This window comes from Heterocephalus glaber, unplaced genomic scaffold (genome assembly GCF_053883595.1).
Source record: "Heterocephalus glaber isolate CG9 unplaced genomic scaffold, H.glaber_assembly_v1.0 deba00000768, whole genome shotgun sequence".
In the NCBI taxonomy this organism is placed as follows: Eukaryota; Metazoa; Chordata; class Mammalia; order Rodentia; family Bathyergidae; genus Heterocephalus; species Heterocephalus glaber.
The window spans coordinates 11,193,103-11,218,486 of NW_028258162.1; the positions used below are offsets into that span (position 1 = coordinate 11,193,103).

At 37.9% G+C, this 25,384-nt stretch overlaps 1 protein-coding gene and 1 pseudogene across 1 annotated transcript in view; both read left to right on the plus strand.

Annotated features, from left to right (window-relative positions):
- Positions 1-25,384, plus strand: part of Gpr158 (G protein-coupled receptor 158) — a 501,792-nt gene that overhangs the window by 368,738 nt on the left and 107,670 nt on the right. The gene's annotated exons all lie outside the window — the stretch shown is intronic.
- On the plus strand, positions 1,184-21,715 carry LOC147829092 (pre-mRNA-splicing factor SPF27 pseudogene; annotated as a pseudogene).

A 25,384-nucleotide genomic window follows, 5' to 3' on the forward strand; every position in this document is an offset into this window, starting at 1 on the left:
GGCCTTGGGAGTCACCATTTTCAAAGCACACTAGATGATTCTAATGGCACCCAAGGGTGAGACTCCCTTCTATAAAGTGTTGAAGGGAAAGCCATAGTTGTTTTCATAATATTAGCACTAGCCCAAAGCCAATATGTCTAACTAATATTTGTAAACCTGAGCTTTCTGTGTCTAGATTTTAGGTTAGTAGTTTGGCAGAAGAAGTAGAAGTCATCTATGACTAATATCCTTCCCACAGTCTGTCACCTGGGCAGCAAACCGTTCTGAATCCAGGACAGTGTGGGAGGCGAGTAGGACTGCCTTACTTTAGCAGAGCTGCTGCTTAGCAGATGTTAGAATGCCATCAGGTAGGTGCTGCCTAACAGAACTGCTGTATTTGTGGCAAAAGCTATGAACACTTCAGATCTATAAAAATATTTTCATTTTACCCCAAATATCTCCTAAGTAGCAAGCTAGTAAAAATTGATTCTTTCATTCATGTTTCTTTATCTTTCTCCACCCTTTTTTGATTTTAGTAAAATTTTGAAAGAATGTTTTTTCACAAATAATATACTGTAATTTCAAGTGTCTGAAGTTGGGGAGAAAGCAGGCTTACCCTCCTGACATACAGTGGGCTCACATGCTCCATGCCCAGGGTATAATCCACTTTGGAAACTCTCCCAGTAAATGCTGACCCTGTTCTGAAGAGCTGCCACTGGCCACCTGGGAGGTCTTTGTACCACAGTTATAGCTGAGTCACAGCCATCTAGGAGTCCTCAGAATTTTTCCTGTTCTCTGAAAATCACGTTACTTATTCCTTGTCCTTGTGCATTTGCTTTGAGTTAATTATCCACTTGTTTTTAAAAAATGTGGCAGTTAGCGAGAACCCTGCTCTCATAGAGCTTATATTGTAGTAGGAGAGACAGAAAACAAAGCTGACTAGCAAAGAGCTAAAAACGGATGGATGCTATGAAGAATTCAGACCAGGAGAGGGCCGGTGTATTCAGCATTCAGAGGCCTCTCGAAGGAGGTGAATTGTGATGTGAGATCACGTGAAGGGAACGGGCACCTTTATGAACATCTACAGCAGTAGCACCTCAGCAGAAGAATACCTCCCAGTGCAGGGGGCTGTGCACATGGAACAGGGGCCCAGCGTGCCTGGAGCGTGCTGGGAAAGAGGAGGAGCTGCGGGAGTGAGGTGAGAAAGACTGACAGGGCTAAGTTATGTGGGGCCTTGGTGATGGGAAGGAATTCGCATTGCAAAGGGAAGGCTTTGAGCCCAGCAGACTGATTGCTTTCACTTGGTTAAATTTTAACATATGATTAAGCAGATTTTTTTTTCAAAAAAGCAGAATGAATCCATTTTTCTGAGATCAGACATTTGTGACTTTTCTCTTTAGTTACGTATTAACTTGGTGACTAGTACCATGTTATGAAAAGAAGATGTGAGACAGACACGTGTTTGAGTCCTTGCCCTTTACCCTGGTAATGATTGAGCTCATGGCCGTGGCAATCCTTACTTTCATTGAATTTGGTTTGCTAAGAGCCAGTGACTTCTTTGAAACTGCATTTTATAAAACTAGAATCTCTATGTGGTACAGATAAATATGAAAAGAAGCACTGCTGTGAGCCTTCACTGGCCTTTCCAGTGATCCGAGCCTTACATTTGACATTCTACTTTGAGTTTTTCGAAACACCTAGGAATCCCTACTTGCCTTTTGGCAGAAAAGAGAGAGTTGACAGCATAGATTGGATTCCTATCACTTTTACATTGTGAAAGGAAATCAGACAAGCCCATTATTAAGTTACTGTAGAATGTGACACACATAACCTTTGCATAGTGATTTGAATGATCAGTCTTAATTAAGTAATCAAGTTTTATTTATTGGTTTGGAATTAAACCATCAATGTGTGTAGATTATCTGTTTCCTTTGCTGACCTACTGAACTGGGTAAGCTTATATTGACGTAGATCCATACATTTAAATCTTGATGAGGTGCACATCATGAAGTGACTGGTAAATGAACAGGTTTTACAATTGCAAAGTTATTGCACACGGCAGCTTATTGGCATATAAATTAAAGTGCTACAAGGTAGAAGAATGGGAGGAAAAATTAGGTTGCTCTGTGAGATCAAATCAATTTGGGGATCATTTGGACATTTTAGTCCTCTGAAAATAGTTTGCTTGGAGGTCTCCAGCTGTGTTTGGCGTCTGACCACATTCACATTGAAGAAAAATGTGCTTTATGACTGAAAGTTACACAGCATGCCTTGGTGTAGTCTACTGCATGCATGAAGGGATAAATGTTTCATGGAGATAGTTGGTAGTAGGTAGAAAACAGCAGGGTCACAGACTTGCCCCAGGCAAGCTGGGCAGGAGAAATCCCCCAGGTCATAGCGGAGAACAGAAAAAGGCAAAGGCTGCTTAGGGTAGAAAATTGCTGGGAGAGAAGTCAGGGACCAGCACCAGACAATAAATGGATCCACTCCTCAGATGGGTGCCACGCTGCCCGATCTTGGAGGCATGGGGTCTTCAAGTCATAGCATTAAATGGTGCTTTGTTCAGGCAGACATTTCATGATCATCTTATAAATTTCTCTCCTCCAATTATTTTCTGTCATTGGACTGTTTTAATTTTTTTCCTTATGATAATATGAAATTATATCTTTATGCATGTTCACTTATTTGTTGTCTCTTCCTTACTAAATTAACCACAATTGGCACCAGGGCCGGGCCCTCTTTTCTTGGTTAATGTTTCTCCATCTCTTCATTCTGCCTGGCAGGTAGTAGGCACACACGAACTATGTTTTGAATGAATATGCAGAGAATGGAGGAAACCCTCTGAGAACTACTGTGGACTGGGCCGCGCCCATGTGGGGCGCCTTGGAAATGCAGCTGCAGCCAGGGTACACTCAGGGGCACTGGTAAATGTGGATGTTTCCTGATCAAGTAGCCCAAGGAGGTCAGACTCAAACCTGCCTATCGGGTCAGTGAGTGGACCTGACACGATGTCATAATTTTTTTTAATGATCTATGAAATAGAAAAATCATAGTTCCCATTTCAGTGTTCAGCAGACAGAAACTTATATTATAAATGCCCAACTGCATGACTAATGAATAGCAGCACCAGGATTTGAACTCTGAGACCAGTGCCTGGCTCCTTTCCACCTCATCTCCTGACATTGCTACCCTTACACTTGGAAGTGGCAGCATTTGTAAACTATTTGTCTCCCCTGCATACACCAAACACAGGGGAGCTGCTCTTGAATTCTGTAAAGCTCCTGCCTCCAGAGCAAACCTGTGACTCTCCCCCTAGGTGCTGCTATAGACTGTACCCTATACCCTGAGCAGTTATTGGCTCTAATTCCCATGTCTTGCAGCAAGTGATATGATCCAGTCCAGGGGCAGTCCCAACCTGGGAATCTCTGAGTCTGATACTATTTTAAATTCTCTCTGAGATAGAGATAGGCTTATACAACCTCATTCCAGACATGATTTCCAAAGCTAGCTGTAGAGCAGATTAAAGCAGACACAACCAGGGTGTTTCCACAGTAAAATCCCCTCCCTGCATTCTAGCCAGGGAAGAAAACTGCCATGTACTGAGCACGTATCATGTGTCAGGCGCTTTGCATAGATTGGCCTGGCATACCTAGGGTGAAGCAAGGTAGCTAGCCATAGATACAACAGAAGCCCTGCATGGTGCTGTAATTTAGAATTATATTCAGAGAGTTGCCCTGGTCCAAACACTGTGACTGAGGGTCAAGGTGAGGCGACTTCCCAGTATGGGAATCCTCCAACACACGTAAAATAAGCTGGTTTATTTTCCCCATTCCTGCTGAGCAGTGATACCTTATATGGTTGGTAGTTTTTATGTAGTACAAGACTAGTGTATCAAAAAGCACATCGTGCAAACTAAGAGGCAAAGAGATGGTAACTCCCAGGGACATGGTCCATAGACAGGGATGCTACCCTGCCAAGGAAATGTGCCGTGAGTAACTTCGAGCAAGGGAAGATTTTAAGTTCCATTTACATCTTCTTTTCCTTTCATGTATACCCTGCATATATGAAAGTGCTCTAGTATTTCTAACATTCCTTTGTATGGACAATGTTATGGTGTATTAGTCAGAACTTAGTAACTATAACAAATTGCTTGAGATAATTAACCTTTCAAAGAAAAGGGTTTTTTTGGTTCATGGGATTTGAAGTTCCAGTCCGTGATCCATTGGTCCCATAGCTTTGAGCCTGTGACAGGGCAGCACATCGTCGTGGGAGTGTGTGGTAGAAAGAAACCACTTGCCTCATGAGCCCGGGAGCGGAGGGAAGAGAGGACAGGCCACGTTCCCACATCCCCTTTGAGGGCACACTGCCAAGGACCGAAGGGCCTTCCACAAGGCCCTGTCTCCTGAACAATCCACTGCCTTCCAATAGTGGGGACCAAGCCCACGAAACATGGGCTTTTGAGGAAGATTCAATCCGAATTACAGCATTGGGCAGAAGTGATACACATAGGTAGTAAGTGGGCTGTTTCCTTTACAAACAAGGGCACTTAACACATAGAATTACTCAATAATTCCTGTGTCAACTGCCAAGCAACACTTTTTTGTATTTAGATTTTATTTTTATTTTTCAATCGTAGATAATGCTGTCAAGAAGGCAAACCTTCTGTTATTTGATAAAAAGTTTCAAGAAAAGTAATTTTTAAATTTTTGGTCTGAAATCATGAAGTACAACTTTGTAGTTGGGGGAAAAACCTAGGACAAATATGAAATCCAAATTCAATTCAGTCTTTCTTTAGTATTAATCAAAATTCCCAACATTTATCATAGATATCTAAGTATCTGTGGACATGGGGCTCTTTGTCCTTATGACATCTATGCATGGAAATACGCTGGTAGCATTTTTATAAAGCAAGTTATCTATAACAATAGAAGAAAACATACTCTATTAGGGAAATATTAAAGTAATTTCATCTAATGATGATGCAAAAATTATCTGACATGACAGTACTCAAAGATTATTTTAAGATAAGGCTATCATAGTCATCTCTTAATTTCTGTTCATGTGAAAGGAGGAAAAAGGAAATTCTAGAGCTTCTTTGACTCATAAAATACTCAGATATTTATAATTTCAGGAGTCAAGGATTCTATTCTGAGAATCATTACCTAGAGCAATTGGTTTGAATATTAAATGACGATGAACCTAAAATACTGAAATTATATTCTATAGAATGTGGCTGTAATTTCTGTTTTTCAGGTTGCTTAAGAAATTGGTCTTTATTACAGAAACTTTGTAAGGTTAGATTACTTAAGTAACAGAAAAGAGTATGATTACTGTTACAAATTTTCACATGTATTCCTGTATCCAACAAGAAGGTATGGGTAATATTTTTGTGACCATTTTTGATCTTCAACTTCATGTTAATGTTTAGAATTAAATAGTGGATTTTAATCTTCTCTTTTGTATCTGCCTTGACAGTTGAAGAACTTCTAAATTCTGTTAGAAATGACCAAGAGAAATTTTTTACATCAAAAAATGTTGTTTTGATAAAATAGTCCAAAGGAGATTTAAACCTGTGTGCCCTGTATAGCTAATAAGTTAGCTCCAAAACTGATATAATGTAGGAACTTTATATTTTAACTATGACTTAAAAATTCATGTTGTAAATCCTTCCTTCTTACTTATTCTAGTGTAATTCATAAATGAATACACAGATGATGGTAACATTACTTGGAAACTTGGCCCAGTAAAATCTAACTATTGAGATGAATTTTCAAGACTCTACCCATTAATTTTAATAAAAAGAATGGCTTCTTGCTGGTGATGTGAAATTAATGACAGAAAACATCCTGCAAATAACACCTCGTATGAAAACTTGCCAAAATGTGTTCAAGGAGCCACTGCATCCTACATAGATAAACAATAGCTTTGAGAAGATGATAACAATTGTCCAAAGTTGAGGTACCTAGGTGAAGATGACAGGAGTCAGATACTAAGCTGCTGAATCTTTTCCTTTCATCTATGCAAATAACCCTTGAGATAGCTTCACGCTCTCCAGTTTAATAATCAATAACTAGTGTGAAAAGTAGTGAACTAAGAATCTGGCGACCTTTGAGTTTTAGTCCTGGTTTGGCCAATTTTATGACTTTGCACAAGTCACTTAGTCTTTTGGGTTTTGCTTGTTACTTTGTAAGATGAGAGGGTTGAAGTACATAGTTTCAGAGGCCCTTCTCATTTCTATAAGAAGTAAAAGGGGAAATGTTCAGAAATGTTCAAGTTAACATTGTCAACTAGTTCCTGTTAATACTAATTACTCCCCAAGTAAGACAGCAGAATTGGACATGGTCAGGATATGTAATAAATCCTTTCCTATTAAAGAGCACTGGAAAATCTACGTGAGTTTTGATTTCAGGGAAATTATAGCCTTGCTTTCTTATAAAGAGAAGTCTTCCAACACTTGTAGCCTCCTTTGTCCTTGTAACCCTGTTGACAATAATGCCAACTTTCATAGCATTTTCCTTGGCTGTAGTAATGAGGTGTAGGAGTTAGGGAAAAGGGTTGATAGAAAAGACCTAATTTAAACTCTGCTTTGATGGGAATTGGATCCATTTCATTTAATTCACCAGACAGACTGACCTGTGAGTTGAAAAATGCAAATACACAATTTCTACATATATACTAATTTTAAAATTCAGAGAATAAGTTTGCATGTTATTTTTGATACATATCAATAAAACAAGATTAGAAAAATTTGCACTAGATGGTATACATCAAGTTTATTTTAGTGCTTGCCTCTGGAGAATATAGGAGACAATGACACTAAGGAAGAGAATTTGGAAGCTTCTACTTAACATGGGTAAAATTTTATTTTCAAAGCCAAAGTAATAGTGGCAAAATATATACAGATATTAAATTACATGGTATGCAGATGGCAAAGTTATATTACTTTCAGTCCATTTGTGTATTTTTTAAACTTCAAGCAATAGACAAAGAAAGAAATAGGTTTGGTAAAGAGTACTCTCAAGAGCAGAGCTGAAATGGAGCGTGCAGAGCTACCAGATGTCAAAGTAGCTGATTAAAGCAACAGGCAACGGCAACAGTCAAGCCTTTAATCACTTGGTGAAAACCAGAGGAAAACCCAAGGGAAGAAGAAGGAAAGCTCGGACTGTATCTCCTCCATTCTTCCCAGTGGGTAGCACGAGGCACAGTGTCAGATGGAGCAGCACAAGCATGGGAACTGGCTCACTGCATGGAGAGGCCTCTGAAGTTTTGTGGACCTGGCTGGAAAAGGTCTAGGAATGGAAGAATACCGAGTACTGAATTGTTAAGAAGACGCCTTCTGGGTCCTCTAAGAGGGCCACCTCAGCGGGAGGCACCTATGCTTCAGATGCAGATGTGAGGAAGAGCAGAGCTGGTGAGGGGCCCAGTCCTGTCATTGTCTGAAGGACCTCAAGGCTGTGGATCAGGGCAAAGGCAAGGAGGCAGGTTTACCCCACAAGACCCGAGAGATAAGGCCTCTTACGTGCTTGTGCCTGTACCTGAACTATCACACATAGGTTTCTGTTGGAGAGCTGGGCTTCTCATGTTCTAATAAGTTTCTCTGCTTTCAAAAAGTCATGAAAGTGATTGTTAGTTTAATCTTAATATTGAGAGATTTCAGTACTTTACTTTCAGTGATGAATAGAACTACACAAATCAGAAAGGAAATTTTATCAGCCAACTACATGCAGCCGCTATCCATGGAATACTCTCATGAGGTCAGGAGCAAGACGGTCACGCTCACTGTTGGTGCTTCTGTTCAATACGTGCCAGGTGTCCCAGGCAACACAGGAAGGAGACAAAAATACACAGTTCAGAAAACAAGAAGTGAGACTGTCTTTATTTGCAGATAAAATGATCTTGTATAGTGAAAAATCTAGAGTCTATGAAAAAAGATCATTAGAACTAATAAATAAATCTAGCAAAGTTATAGGATACAAGATCAATATATAAAATCAACTTTATTTCCATATATTAGTAACCAACAATTGTAATATGAAATTAGTAAAACAATTTCATTTTAATATAGCTTCAGAAATAATATATCACCAAGTAAGCTTAACAACAACAATACTCTTAAATGCATACACTGAAAACTATTGGACATCCTAGAAAGTGATTAAAGAATTGCATAAATGGAACCTAAGGTTTAGAAAACTTAACATTATTAACATAGCAATACTCTTCACGTTAATCTACAGATTCAATGAAAGCCCATGAAAACTTCAGCAATTCTCAACCTGATAATAAAAGTTAGGTCTAGAATCCAAATTCCAGAAACAATTTCAAAAAGGAGAATAAATACGGAAAACTCACACTTCCTAACTTCTATCAAACTTACTAGAAAGCTACACCAATCAAGAGAATGTAGTACTGGCCTAAGGCCAGGCATATAGATCAGTGGAATAAAATCTGGAGAGCTCCCAAATAAACCCTTTCATTTGTTGTTAATTGATAAGGATAGGAAGACAGTTAATGTGAAAATAATAGTCTTTTGACTAAATGGTGCTGAAAGACTTGGATAACTGCATGCAGAATACTGATGTTGGACACTTACCTAACACTATGTATGAATATTACACTCAAAAGTGATGAAAGGCCCAAAGGAAGACCTGAAACTATAAAACTCCTAGAAGTTTTAGAAAGTCCTAGAAGTAAATATAGATGTAAATCTTTATGAATGTAGGTTAAGAAATGGTTTCTTAGGTGTGAAACCAAAACAAGTGGCAAAATATAAAATAGGTAAATTAGACTTCATCAAAATAAAAATTGCTGTGTAGCAAATTATACCATCAAGAAAGTGAAACAAAAGTATGTAGAATGAGAGAAAATATTTACATATCACGTCTGATAAGGGACCGATATCCAGAATATATGATGAACTCTTACAAGTCAGAAATAAAAAGTGATATAACCCACTTAAAAATAAGCAAATGTATATATGAAACAATAAATAGAATAACCAGTAAGCATATGAAAAAATGATCAATATTATTACTCAGCAGGGAAATGCAAAACAAACCAACAATGATATACTACTTCATATGCACAAGGTGGTATAAACAAAAAGATAGGCAATACCAGGTAATATCAAGGAGGTGGAAAAAATGGAAGCATTATACATTGCTGTTGGGAATATGAAATGGTCCAGTTACTTTCTAAAGCAGTTTGAAACTTTCTCAAAGTATTAAACACAGAATTATCATGCAGCTCAGGAATTACATTCCTTGATATATAACCAAGAGAAATGAAAGCATATGTATCCACAAAAAACTTCTACATGAATGTTCACAGCTGCATTATTTCTAATAGCCAAAAAGTAGAAACAGTTAACATGTATGTCAACTGAAGAAGGGATTACAAAGTATTATGTCAATACAATGGAATATTGTTCATCAGTAAAAAGGAATGAAATACTAGAGCATGCTACACCATGGATTAACATTGAAAACATGCTAAATCAAAGAAAGCACTTACAAAAAAGACCTTATTTTGCATGACCCCATTATAGGAATTATCTAGCACTGATTTGTAGAGATAGAAGGTATCATTGTGCCTGACTATGACAGGAAGGAATGGGGAATGACTGCTAATCAGTATGAGATTTCTTTTGGGGGTATTCAAATGTTCAAAAATTAATTGTCCTGACGGTTGTACATCTCCGTGAATATGGTAAAACAGACACTGAACTGAACAATTTATTTATTTATTTATTTATTTATTTTTGCATTAATTTTACTGGTACATTTTAGGCATAAAATAGTTACATTCATCATTGGGATCTTGTACCTTTACATGACGTATCTTGGTTCTTATTTTTTTCCCCTTCCATTGCCCTCCCTTCACCCCCTCCACCCTTCCCTATTTACAAAGACTTTGTTTCCATTTTTTTTCCTTTTCTCATATTTTTTCTTTTCCCTTCTTTCCTTTCCCCTACCCCTCCCACTTCCCCTACTCCTTTAGACCTTTTCTTCCTATTACACAATATCAATTATACTTTTTTTTTTGGTACTGGGGATTGTACTCAGATCCTTGAGCTTGTGCAGCAGGCGGTGAAACCACTGAGCTAAATCCCCAGCCTAATTATACAGTTTTTAATTACAATATCAAGATTTAGAGGACATTACCACAGATTTTACAGAATTTAAAGGGATATAGAAAGCATATTACAAAAATCTTTTTTGAAATAAATTTGACAACTTCTAAGAAGTACCTTGGAAGACAAATTAATGAAACTGACTCTGGAAGAAATATAAAATTTGAATAGCACCTATTAAAGAAAATATATTCCTAGCTTGAAAACCTACCTATATGACAACAGCAGGCTCTAATACATTTTAACTGATGAATTATATCAAACATTTAAAGCAGAAAAAGGAAGGAACACTTTTGTCCTTATTTTAGGAAATCAACATTGTGCTAATACTAAAACTGGATAAAGATAATAGAAGAAAAAAGTATGAACATAGATAGAAATTTGTTTAACAAAACAAACTATTAGAAGTCAGATCTGGCAGTATGTAGAAAGTGGTTTTATTATAAGGATGGCAGTGTTGGTTCAGCATTGGAAGATCCACCCCCAAAAGTCATCATTTTAACAGAGGAAAGGAAAAAGCCATAGGATCCTGTCACTAGTTGGAGAAAAAGTATTGGACTAAATTCCACAGCTGTTCATGGTAAAAGCTATCAGGAGACTAGAAGTAGAACAGAACCTTCTCAACAGATTAAAGACATGCAGTCCATACTTTCAGGGAGAACGCCTTATATGAATGGAGAAGATACAATGCTTTCTCCTTAAGGTGGGGAACAAGGGCAGATATGCTTACTCTTTATCTGTCCATTAAACTTTGAAACCTAGGCCCAAAACAAAATAGTCCGGTAATAAAAAGAAACAAATGGCATAGGATTGTCAAGGTAGAAGTAAAAATTTTATATGTAGATGAAATGATCATCTACAGAGAAAATATTAAGAAATCTCTAGGAGCCCCTAGAGCTTGTATTTGAATTTATTAGGATGAGAAAACACAAGGTATATATAAAAATTCAGGTCTGTGTATACTTGCTGTAAATGAAGAACTGGATATTGAAATTTAAAAGTTATGTAGGGTCATGGCGGGCACGGGGTTGGTGGCCAGAGACATAGTGGTGTATGCGCTGCCGTGTTTTGATCAAGGCTATGAAGCGCCAGGCGTGCGGGGAGCGGCTGCGGCTCTGGTAGAGGAGGAAACTCGCAGATACCGACCTACCAAGAACTACCTGAGTTACTTAACAGCCCCGGATTATTCTGCTTTCGAAACTGACATAATGAGAAATGAATTTGAAAGACTGGCTGCTCGACAACCAATTGAATTGCTCAGTATAAAACGATAAGAGCTTCCAGCCCCTTCCTCAAGTCAGAAAAATGACATTACTGCATGGCAAGAATGTGTAAACAATTCTATGGCCCAATTAGAGCACCAAGCAATACGAATTCAGAATCTGGAGCTAATGTCACAGCATGGATGTAATGCCTGGAAAGTATATAACGAAAATCTAGTTCATATAATTGAACATGCACAGAAAGAGCTTCAGAAGTTAAGAAGCATATTCAAGATTTAAACTGCCAGCAGAAAAACATGCAACTCACAGCTGGATCTAAATTGAGAGAAATCGAGTCAAATTGGGTGTCCCTGGTCAATAAGAATTACGAGATTGAATGGACTACTGTGCAACTAGAAAATGAAATCCATCAAATTAAGCAGCAACAGGGAGAAGCAAACAAAGAAAACATCCGGCAAGACTTCTGAAAAGACTAACTTGCTGAGTAGAAAGGAAGAAAAGTTGGGCTCTTACAAGCATCAGCCATCTAAACTATCCCTGAACCATGAAGGACAACAGCCTCTCACAAAAACCATTAGTTGGTAAATGTTTAGAAACCATAATGTATGGATTATTATAATAATTGTATCGAGACTCTTTGTGAAATAAAGGTTATCAACTTGGTATTTTTATAGCTAAAAAATAAAAATAAAAAAATAAAAGTTATATAGGAGTACAGAGGACCTAGGAAAGTAAAAAGAAAAATAATAACAGCCTTGGAAGACATTCCTTGCCTAATTTTAAGACTTCCTCTAAAGCTACAGTAATCAAGGCAGTGTTGGTGTAAGGAAAGACATATAGATCAATGGAATAAAACAGAGAACCTAGAAATAGAACCACACATATATGTTCCACTGAGTTTTGATAGATTATTTAACATTAACATTTTATAGAACATAAACTCAACTCAAGAGCAGAGGAAAAGATGGTGTTTTCAGCAAATGGTACTAGAACAACTGGTGTCCATATGTAAAAAATTAACCTTATGTGCCGGGGATTTAGCTCAGTGGTTCCGCCGCATGCCTTGCAAGGGCAAGGACCCGAGTTCGATCCCCGGTACCAAAAAAAAAAAAAAATTAACCTTAACTCTTTATTTTCCATACATAAAAATAACTTCTAAGGATCTATGAACCTAAATATGAAAGACTAAAACTGTAAAACTTAAAGAAGAAATTGTAAGGGAAAATGTTCATGAATTTAGGGTAGGCAAGAATTTCCTAGAATAAAAAAACATGAACTTTGTTCTTCTGTTGGGTTTCTGGAATCCTAACTATTATATGCCTATGTGTAGATTTTCTTTAATCAAGGATATCTGGAGTCCTATATGCCTCACTTATCTGTATGTCAAGTTCTTTTCCCCTGCTTGGGAAGTTTTCTGCCATCACTTCTGTGAACAATTTTTTTATGTCATCTGCACTCTCTCCTGTTTCTTCATTGACTCCGATATTCTTATGTTATTCTTTGCATTGTCTAGCAGCTGTTGGATTGATTTCTCATGGTCCCTTACTATTTTAAAGCAATTTTTCTTTTCCTGATCACTCATTGCAACCTTATCTTCTATATCTGAAATTCTGTCCTCACACTGGTTCATTCTGTTGTGTAAACTTTCAATGGAGTTTTTAATCTCCTGGAAATCTGTCTGTATCTGTTTTATGGATTCCATTTGTTTCCTATGTTGGGATTCCATCATGTTCCTCAGCTCCTCTATTTTTTTATCTGTGTCCTCTCTAGATTTATTAATCATGTCTTGCACTATGGGCACAATTTCTGCTGCTATCTGAGAAATTACTTCTGATTTCATTTTTTCCAGATCCTCTTTTGTTGCCAGTTCAGAGTCCGATGGTTGAGTATATCAGAGCATTCCATCTTGTTTCCTTTTGGAGTTGCTTTAGTTGATCTGGAAATCTGGTTTTGAGATTTATTTACATATCTTCTCATTTTGGGGGCGGAGGGGGATATGTGGTACTGGATGTGTGCTTTGGCGCCCACATGGCTCACTTCCTCAGGGCTGGGGACAGCTCTGCTCCTTGGCGCTGGAGGCAGTGGTACAGCAGCCCAAAAGGCTCACCTCCTCAGTGCTGGGGGTGGCTCTCTGAACCGAACACTTTAAGAGTGATTTGACATGTGAATTAACTGCAGTGAAGCTGTTTGCAAGTGTTGTATAACAACTTTCATTCTAATAACAACGTAGTTTATGTTGCACAGAGACCCAGGAAGATACTTAGCACTGCAAGTATTTGAAAAATCTGGAATGCAGACAGAAAGTAGTGGGATCTTAGTTCTTCAGTAAAGAAGTGCAGCATGTGGGGTCTGCATTATCTGACTTTCCCCCCAGTGGACAACCCCCAGTTTATTTAATAAATGGAAGCTAGAACTGAACCAAGAACAAAAGCTGCAATCTGTTTTCAGGTGTCAGCCGATGGAGTTCAGTTCTGCCAGAGAAACTGAAAGTGCATGGCTAAGCTCTGAAAAAGAGGGAACCACAGGAGGGGGTGTCTCCACCTGAGTCCAAGACAGAAGAAAAACTGCACAATAATTTGTACAGTGGTAGTTTATACAAAGAATCATTCAATCATGATAGAGAAGAATTATGAAGAGATAGAAAGAGATACAGAGTTACGGCTCAGTGGATGGATGCAGGGGAATTCGCCAGGTTTCCCAGCAGCTGTGTGCACAGTGGCTGAATTGACCCGCGGGGCCAGTGACGTTGGCGGATGTTCAGACACAGGCAGTTCAGGCTTTGGAGACCTGCACACAGATCGGCAGCGAGCGGGCAGGCAGAGAGGGCTAGATTAGCGAAAGCCAAGCCCCAGCTCTGGCCTGTCTCTGAGAGACCGAGTTTAGCTAAAGATGTAAACGGGCTGAAGGTAAAATGATTGAAAATGATATAAGAAAATCTGAGTATCGATCCTAATGTCTCTTGTGAATGGGAAGTAGTCCAAGAGAGCAAGGACGTGGGGTGAGGAGGAGGAAAAGAAAATAAAGATATGCCATGTACACGACCCTAATAACTTCAATCAATGGAAGCGTTATATGCCATAAATATGAGCTAAGATTAATAATATCAACAAGAATGAAAAAGGGGAAGGGGAATTAAATGAGAAGGGAGGGAGGGAAGGGGTTTTAAAAAAATGAAACAAGTTGTATTGTTCACATGTACCTACTCCCCGAGATGATTGTAAACTTCATGTACTGCAAACATGGACTAATAAAAAAAAATCAGACAAAGTACATTTCAGGAAAGTGGATATTTACAGAGATAAAGAGGGATATTTTGTCATGATGAAGCTGTCTGTATTCATCAGGAGACATGTTAATCCTAAACATGTATGCACATAATAATGAAAGCAAAAAATAAAAAAATTAAATAAATTCATAATCAAGTCAACCTATCTTGATAATAATTCCAGTAGAGAAAGAAATCAATAGTAATGTAGCAGATTTGAAAGCTCATGACATAACTGGTATTCCGAGCACATTTCTCCCAACATCAGAAGAATGACTATTCTTTTAAAGTGTACATGATGTGCTCACCAACATAACCATGTGTTGTATCATAAAATGAATACCAACACATTTTAAAATGGAAATGACCAGTACATTCTATGATTTCAAGTAGACTTAAATTAGTAATCAATATATTAGACAGACAAGCCTCAAATAATTGGAAATTAAACAACTTCTTAAATAATCAATGATTTGCAACATGAGAAAGTCACAATGGAAATTAGGAAATTTTTCAAGTTGAGTGATAATGAAAATAGAAGATAGCAAAATTAGTGGGATGCAGCCAGAGCAATGCTTTTAGAGAATTTATAGGATGAAATGCTAATGTTAGAAGAATGTGAACTAATATTCTACCTTACAAATCTACAGAAAGAGCAAATTAAACCCAAAATAAGTAGAAGAAGGAAAATAATAAAGATAAATTCCTAGAAATCAAATAGGGAAAATTAAAGCTGAAAGTCTATATTTTTAAAATTATAAAGTTGATAATCTTCTGGCAAGAATGATAAAGGAGAAAAAGGAATGTTCATGTTACCAGTATCAGGAATGAAAATGAAAATATCACTAAAGATCCTCCAGAGAATTAACAGGTAATGAGGCAACATTACAATAAAACTTCATGCTAACAAATCTCACAGCTTAGGTAAAATGGACAGAGTCTTGAAGAATACAACTTACAAAAATTGACAGAAGACAAGATAGAAAATCTGAACAAGCATACTCATATTAAACAACTTAACTTTATAATTTAAAAAGTCTTTCCAGAAAGAAAACTATAAACCAGCTTGCCTGACTATTTCTGCTACACACTGAAGGAAGATATATCGATCATGTGTACAACTCTCAGAAAATAGAGGAAGAAGGAACACTGCCTAACTCTTATTTTGCTCACACCCTAATACCAACTTATATTGCCATACCATTCCCAAAACCTAACCAACATAATAAAAGAAGACAGCATAACAAACAATATACCTTATGAAGAAAGATTCAAAATTCATTAATAAAGTGTTAGCAAATTGGATGTAGAAATATATAAAGGTGTTAGCACATTGTACCCAATGTATCCATAACATTCAGGGTTAGCTTGATATCTTTAAAAATCAGTGATGTCATCTATCATAATGAAAAGATAAGAGAGAAATTTTAATTATCCCAATAGATGAAAGAAAAAGCAACTACTAAATTTAATGTCCATCTATGATTAAAAAGCAGTTTCAGTAAAGAATAAGAAGACTGTTCCTCAATATTATCAATAGCACCTATCTAAAAGTGTAATGAATAGTGAGATAATGTACGTTCTTTATGAGCAGGAGCAATGGATAGACATTTGTTCAGATATTTGTATTAAATATCACACTGGAGGTCTTGGCTAGTGGAATAAGGTAAGGAAAAGAAAAGGAAAAAGCTGAAAAGAAGTATTAAATTTTTTATTTACAGACAACATAATTATCTGCATTAAAAAAACTTACAAAAATCTACAACAATAGAACCAATACATGAAACTGTCAGAGTTGTAGGATACAAAGTCAAATACAAAAAGCAATTATTCCTATATACAGTAACAATTAAAAATATGATTTCAAAATTATACCTACAGTAGTATCTAAAAGCACTAAATATTTGGAAATAAATTTATCAAAAATTATGCAAGATATCTACACTGAACACTACAACATATTGCTGATAAAAAATAGTGTCTCAATCAGTGGAGAAATGTATGATATTCATGAATTAAACATGGTCAGTTCTCTTCAGACTGATCTGTACAACATTTACAGTTCCAATCAAAACTGCAAAAGAGCTGGGGATTTAGCTCAGTGGTTCCAGTGCCTGCCTTACAAATGCAAGGTCCCGAGTTCAATACCAGGTACCAAAGGAAAAAAAAAACCACAAAAGACTTTTCCTGTAATAATTGACAAGTTAATTGTAAAATGTATATGGAAAAGTAAAAGATCTAGACATCTAAGTCAATATTTAAAAACAAAACAGCTCAAGGACTTATACTATCAGATTTTCAGTTCCTCTAAATCTGCAAGGCCACATGCAGTGTTAATTGATCTAAGGGTAGATAAATAGATCAATGAGACACATTAAAGCAGGAAGAAAGAGATCTACATGTGTAAAATTCATTGATTTTTTAAAAGAAGACTTCAAGGTAATACAATAGAGAAAATACAGATTTCTTAACAGACTAAGGTTTTTTTTAAACAACTGGATAAATTCATGGTGGGAAATAATGACAACCTGGAGTTAGGCAAAAATTTCTCAGAGGGTACACACAAATGACACTACAGATAAAGTGGATAATCTGAATTCATGAAAAGGAGACTTCTTCTTCTCAGAAGATATCCTCGGGAAGCCCCTGTCTGCAGGGAGGCGTGGGCCAGCTGATCTGGAGGTTGCTCTGGCTACTCAGGCACTGCCTTCACTTGCAGTTTGTTCTTTGAGTACCATGTACCAGTAGAAAATAAAAGCACAGTGGAAAGATGATTTTAAAAATACCAAGAAATAGTGGTGCGATATACTAACACCATAATGATTAGGTTGTGAACATTGGGATGGGTTGAAGGGAGGGCAGGAACGTCTTCATTGCTGGCCACCAGGGCGTGACCTGGTCTTGCCCTCTCACGACTTCCTTCTGTTGTGTGGGGTGGACCTTGGTCCTGGAGTTACCGTGTTTTCCTCTTGGCCCTACCTGCTAACAACCAGCAAGAGACCCACCTTAGTTATACTTTTGTCTTACTTTTCCATCGGTTTGACTTAGAAAAGCAAAACCCACTGGCTTTTCTTATCAAACCTCTTTATGCTTTAGGTGATAAAGACAGAAATTTCTAGCTCCTTCCTACAACCCCAAGAACAGTGCCTTTTTCCCCTTCATCTCCTTTCCTTTTCAGGTTGTAGAGGGAGAGACAGGAGAGTTGGGGGGTAGCCACAAGACCTGTGTACCTTTCTGTCCTTTTTGTGTTCCCGGAATGGTCTTTTTTGAACCAAAGTGCAATTGTACCTGTGAGACAGCACATGTGAAAAGGGTTCACGAATTTCAAGGGCTTTCCTAATATGTGGGGGAGTCACCATGCCGTGTGAACTCGGTTACTCCACCAAAAATGTGGTGGTCGTTCAGTCTCACAAAGGATTCACACTTTTTGATTTTATTTCTGTGAAGTTCAAGAACAACTCAAAATAACTCATAGCGGTAAAACATTACCACAGATGTGAAATCCACAGGACTTGGCCCCTCGCTGGACACTGGAAAGGCAGCAGGCCCATCATACAGCCCTTTGAAGTGTTTGCTCCTAAATGTCCTTCCCCATCCTCCCCGCGGACTGCCCAGCCAACAGCCCTCTCTCGCCAGTGAAACAGCAACCGGCAGGAAAGCTGAAAAATACATGAAATACATACACGTCTCCATATCCAGATAAATAAGCACATGTGCAGAGGGGGAACGTTCTCTTCTGGGCTGGCTTGCACTAAGTGGTTTTGACATGATAACACTCCCGGCGAGATAACACATGGCTGGAGGAAGGAATAGGAAACAGGCCACAGACCTGGGCCTTCCCCTCCTCCCTCTCTGCCTTCCGAGCGTCTCTCAGGATCAGTACCCACCCCCCATCCAGCCTCACAGCCTGCTGCCTCTTGGTCCCGAGGACTGGTTACCCTTGCCTGTAGACCAAATCCTAAATATTTCCTTCTTTTCTATTTTACGAGAAGAATTATGTATTCTGCGGCTATCCCTTTAAGAACTTGCTCTGTCCTAAGTGGCTTTTAATTAGTCGTTTAATCATTTTGGATAAATCTCTGTAGAGATCTTTTGAAGCTATAAAAAGTGATTCTAATGGTAGGTATTTTAAGCAGTGTGATGATCAACAAGAAAAAGTATTTTAAAGAATTTATTCTTTTATTGGAGCCTATGAAATTATACTGCTTATTACACATCCTAGTTGCAGCTGCCTTATGTGAAACTCCAAGAGAACATAGCGGCAAATTATGTACTCTGATTCTTACCCAAGGCAATTCCTCCACTTCTTTATGACTCAGGCATGTTCACATGCCTCTTATAGACCATTTGGTTTGTTTTTGTTTTGTATTTAGTTTTTTGAGACAGGCTCTCACTACGTAGTTCAGGCTGCCCTCACATTCACAGCAATCTTCCTGCCTCAGCCTCCCAAGTACTGGGATTACAGGTGTCATCAGCACACTTGGCTGAGAGCATTTGGTTTGTTAAACCTTTGAAGCCAGCAGAATTTGCAGCTGAGATTCCTGAGAGGCACCTTCCCTCATCCCTCCGTCTTTCCTTCCTTCCTTTCTTCACTGAGTGTACATTCACTGTACTGCCCAGTGGAGGGGGCCAGTGTGCTGCAATCCAGTGCAGTCCATGGCTCCATAGTAAAGTATGCAAAAGGGGCTCAGAAGCAGAGAAAGGGGCTCCTACCTATGGTATTGCAGGAGAGACTGTAGAAAGAGATACATATTTGCTTTCCGGGATAAGGAGTAAAAAGGTTTCTGGCAAAGGAGAGAAGAGAATATTGTAGAATGAATGGCACAAAGATAGACATAGAGGTATGGAAGTCAAGTTAGACACTTGTCTGGGACTCTGAAATCCTGATGGCTATAGCCTGGATACATGTTAGATGGTGTTGGAAAAGGGAATCAGTAATAAGTGGTAAAGACATATAAGAAATATCTCCACACTGATTTCCACAGTGGTTGCACCAGTCTACTCTCCCACCGGCAGTGGAGCAGGGTCCCTCTTTCCCCACAGCCCTGCCAGCATTTGTTATTGGTTGATTTCTTTTCTTTTTAATTTTATTTTATTGGTACATTTTAGGTAATACAATATAATGACATTCATCATTGGAAATTTGCACCTTTGCATAATCTCTCTTGCTTCTTATTTTCCCCCTTCCCCTGCCCTCCCTTCACCCCCTCCATCCCTCCCTATTTACAAAGACTTTGTTTCCTTTTTTTCATTTTCTCATATTAATTCCATTCCCTTCTTTCCTTTCCCCTACCCCTTCCACTTCCCCTCCCCCTTTGCCCCTTTTCTTTCTATTTCACATTATCTATTATACCTTTTAGGCCTTATTTACACTTTCATTTTCTCACACTAGAGAAACTATTCAGTATTTACACATGTGTGTCCTATTTATTTTACTTAAGAGTATCGCCTCATTGTGCAACCATTTAGCTATAAATGTCTCTAATTTCTCTTTTTTTATACCTGAGTAGTACTCCATTTTATAAAAAACCAACATCTTCTTTATCCAGTCTCCAGTTGATGGGCATTTGAGCTGTTTCCAAGTTTTAGCTATTACAAATTGTGCTGCTATGAACATGGGTGCACATATATCACTGTGGTATGATTCTTTTAATTCTTTTGGGAAGATACCCAACAGGGGAATAGCTGGGTCAAATGGGACTTCCAGTCCTAGTTCTTTGAGGTATCTCCATAACTGATTTCCACAGTGGTTGCACCAGTCTACACTCCCACCAGGAGTGGAGCAGTGTTCCTCTTTCCCCACAGCCCCGCCAGCATTTGTTATTGTTTGATTTCATGATAGCAGCCATTCTTTCTGGGGTGAGGGGGAATCTCAGCATTGTTTTCATTTTCATCTCTCGAATGACCAGTGATGTTGAACATTTTTTCATATTTTTATTTGCTATTTCTATTTCTTTGTCTGAGAAATGTCTGTTCATTTCAGATGCCCATTTTTGGATTGGGTCTTTAAATTTGGGAGGTCTGATTTTTTTAACTTCTTCATAGATTTGAGATAGTTGACTTTTGTCTGAGGGACTGCTGGTGAAAATTTTTTCCCACATTGTGGGTTGTCTCTTCACACTGTTGGTGGTTTCTCTTGCTGTGCAGAAGCTTTTTAATAAGAAGAAAACCCATTTGTTGATTGTTTGTGCTAGTTCATGGGCAACTGAGGTTTTGTTCATAAAATCTTTTCCTACACCAATGTCTTCAAGAGTTCTACCTACCCTCTGTTCCAGCCAGTTCAGCGTTTCTATTTTAATATTTATATCTTTCATCCATTTCGGTTTTATTTAGTGTATGGCGAGAGATATAGGTCTAGTTTTAATCTTTGGCAAGTTGAAAGCCAATTTTTCCAGCACCATTTATTAAAGAGGCTATCTTTCCTCCAGTGAGAGTGTTTGGCTCCTTTATCAAAGATGAGATGGCTGAGTGTGTCTGGCGTTGTTTCTGCATCTTCTAATCTGTTCCACTGGTCCTCAGGTGTGTTTCTTTTCCAATACCATGCTGTTTTTATCACAGTAGCTTTGTAGTATAGTTATAAGTTGGGGGTTGTGATACCCCTGCCATGTCTCTGTTACCTACAATTGCTTTTGCTATTCTGGGTCTCTTCTTGTTCCAAATGAATTTTTGGATTGTTTTCTTATGGTCTGTGAAGTATACTGCTAGGATTGCAATTGGGATTACATTGAATCTATATAGCACTTTTGGAAGTATGGCCATTTTCACTATGTTGATCCTTCCTACCCAGGAGCAGGGGATGTCTATCTATTTTCTGATATCATCTTCAATCTCTCTTTTCAGAGTGCTATAGTTTTCAGAGAAGAGGTCTTTAATTTCTTTTTTTACGTTGATTCCTAGGTATTTCCGTTTTTTGGATGCTTTTGTGAAAGGAATTTCTTGTCATATTTCTGTCTCAGTGAGTCTGTTGCTCTTGTAGAGGAAAGCTATTGATTTTTGTGTGTTGACCTTGTATCTAGCTACTTTACTGAATTTGGTTATTAAGTCTAGAAGACTTTTGGTGGAGTTCTTGGGGTCTTCTATATAGAGTATCATGTCATCTGCAAATAATGACAATTTGACTTCATTTCCTGTCATTATTCCTTTTATTTCTTTCTCTTGTCTAATTTTCATGGCTAATGTTTCCAAAACTATATTGAGCAAGAGTGGTGATAGTGGATATCCTTGTCTTGTTCCTGATTTTAGTGTGAAGGATTTCAGTTTTTGACCATTTAGTATGATATTGGCTGTTGGTTTTTCATAGATGGCTTTTATCAGTTTGAGGTAGAGACCATCCATTCCAATTTTTTGTAGGGTTTTTATCATAAATGTGTGCTGGATTTTGTCAGCTGCTTTTTCTGCATCTATGAAGATAATCAAATGATTTTTGTCCTTGGCTCTATTGATATTACATTGATTGTATTACATTGATTGATTTGTGTATGTTGAACCATCCCTGCATCCCTGGGATGACTTTCACTTGGTCAGGATGTATGATCTTCTTGATGATCTTCTGCATTCTATTTGCCAGTATCTTATTAAGAATTTTTGCATTTTGTTCATTAGTGAAATTGGCCTATAGTTCTCTTTTTCAGTTGGGTCTTTCTCTGCTTTAGGGATCAAGGTGCTGCTTGCTTCCAGGAATGAATTTGGGAGTATTGCTTCCCTTTCAATTTCATTAAAGAGTTTAAAGAGCAGTGGCAGTAGTTCCTCTCTAAACGTCTTGTAGAATTCAGCAGTGAAACCATCAGGACCTGGGCTTTTCTTAGTTGGTTAGTTGTTTTTGGGGGGGCTTTTTTGTTTTTTTTTTTTTTTTTGGTACCAGGGATCGAACTCAGGTCCTTCTGCTTGAGAGGCAGGCGGCGGAACCACTAAGCTAAATCCCCAGCCCAATTGGTAAGGTTTTAATTACGTTTTCAATTTCATTCATTGATATTGGGTTGTTTGGAAGTTTTAGGTCTTCTTCGTTCAACTTTGGTAATTCATATGTGTCTAGGAATCTGTCCATTTCTTCTGTGTTTTCCATCTTATTGGCATATAGGTTCTGGAAGTGGGTTTGATGATCCTCTGGATTTCTGCTGGGTCTGTTGTAATTTCACCCTTTTCATTCCTAATTGCATGGATTTGGGCCTTTTCTTTCCTTTTTCTGATAAGGTTGACTAAGGGTTTTTCAATTTTGTTTATTCTTTTGAAGAACCAATTCTTGGCTTCACTGATTTTTTTTTTTATCATTCTCTTAGTCTCCATTGAATTGATTTCTGCCCCAATCTTTATAATTTCCTCCCTTGTATGAGCTTTGGGTTTGTCCTGCTCTTCTTTTTCTACAAGCTTGAGGTTCAGACTGAGCTTGTTTAATTAGGCTCTGTCTGTTTTCCTAATATGAGTATTCACTGCTATGAATTTCCCATGTAATACTGCTTTCATTGTGTCCCATAGATTCTGATATGTTGTATTGTCATTGTCAATTTAACTGAAGGAACTGTCTGATTTCTTCTTTAATTTCCTCTGTGACCCATTGGTTATTCAGAAGTGTGTTGTTCAATTTCCATGTTTTTATGAAATTTTTGTGGTTTCTTTTGCTATTGATCTCCAATTTCATTGCACTAGGGTCTCATAATATACAGGGGATAACTTCCATTCCTTTGTACTCACTTAAACATGTTCTATGAGCAAGTATGTGGTCTATTTAGGAGAACAACCCATGCGCAGCTGAAAAGAATATGTATTCTGATTTTGCCAGGTGGAACACTCTGTAAACATCTGTTAAGTTCATTTGTTCCAGATTTCGATTGAGTTCTAATATTTCATTACTAATTTTTTGTCTAGTTGATCTATCTATTTGTGACAGTAGGGTAGTGTGGTCCCTTATTACTATTGTATTAGAGCATATGTAACTTTTCATATCCATTAGTATTTGTTTTATATAGTTGGGTGCACTAGTGTTTGGTGCACTAGTGTTTGGTGCATAGATATTTATGATTGTCATCTTTTCCAGTTGGATTGTTCCCTTTACAAGAATACAGTGTCCTTCTTTGTCTCTCTTAATCAGTATGGGTTTGAAATCCACTTGGTCTGCAAAGAGGGTAGCTACTCCTGCTTTTTGGGGGCTTCCTGTCACATGGAGTATTGTTTTCCACTGTTTTACTTTCAATCTATGAGTTTCTTTTTGAACTAAGTGTGTTTCTTGTATGCAGCATATTGTTGGATTTTGCTTCTTGACCCATTCTGCCAGTGTATTTCTTTTGATTGGTGAATTGAGATCATTAACATTGATGGTTATAACTGATACATATTGAGTTATCATTGCCATGACTTTTTCTTTTTGTTGGATTCTCCCTCTTTGAATGTAATTTCTTGTCATGCCTGATGGATTCATCCTGCTGGGATTCTTAGGGTTGTCTTTTCCTAGGATTTTGTCTAAAATTTTTGGGAGTGCTGGTTTGGTATTCATGAAGTTCCTAAGGTGCTCTTTGTCATGAAAGTATCTTATTTCTCCATCAATTTTGAAAGATAGTTTTGCAGAGTACATCAATCTGGGTTGGAGGCTGTTTTTCTTTAGGGCTTGAAATACATCACTCCAAGCTCTTCTTGCCTTGAGGTTTTGCATTGAGAAGTCTGCTGTGATTCTGATGGGCTTTTCTTTGTATGTGATTTGTTTCTGTGCTCTAACTTCTTGTAGAACTTTGTTCTTCTGTTGTGTTTCTGGAATCTTAACAATTATATGCCTATGTGTAGATTTTTTTTTTGATCAAGGCTAGTTGGAGTCCTATATGCCTCACTTATCTGTATGTGAAGTTCTTTTCCCCTGCCTGGGAAGCTTTCTGCCATCACTTCTGTGAACATTTTTTTAATGTCATCTGCACTCTCACCTTTTTCTTCATTGACTCCAATCAGTCTTATGTTATTCTTCTTTGCATCATCTAGCAGCTGCTGGATTGATTTCTCGTGGTCCCTTACAATTTGGAAGCAATTTTTCTTTTCCTGTTCACTAATTACAATCTTATCTTCTGTGTCTGAAATTGTTTTTTCACATTGGCTCATTCTGCTGTGTAGACTTTCAGTGGAGTTTTTAATCTCCTCGAAATCTGTTTGTATCTGTTTTATGGATTCCATTTTTTTCCTATGTTGGGATTCCAACATGTTCCTCAGTTCCTCTCTACGTTTATTAATTATGTCCTGCATTATGAGCACAATCTCTGCTGTTATCTGAGAAATTATTTCTGATTTCATTTTTTCCAGATCCTTTTTTGTTGCCAGTTCAGGGATTCCAGGTGGTTGAGTATCAGAGTGTTCCATCTCATTTTCCTTTGGGGCTGCTGTAGGTGATCTGGAAGTTTGGTTCTGAGACTTGTTTATGTGTCTTCTCATTTGGACGGTGTAGGGGGTTGGGCGAGTGCTTTTTGCACGTGCGCGGCTCATCTCCTCTATGCTGGGAACGGTGGTACAGCAGCCTGGAAGCCCCTTCCTCTGTGCTGGGAGCAGTGGAACCTATTGGTTGATTTCTTGTTAACACCCATTCTTTCTGGGGTGAGGTGGAATCTCAGCATTGTTTTCATTTGCACTTCTTGCATGACCAGTGATTTTGAAAATTTTTCATATGTTTATTTGCTGTTTCTATTTTTTATCTGAGAAATGTCTGTTCATTTCAGAAGCCCATTTTTGGATGGGGTCTTTAAATTTGAGAGGTCTGATTTTTTTAAGTTCTTTATAGATTCTAGATAGTAGATCTTTGTCTGAGAAACAACTGAT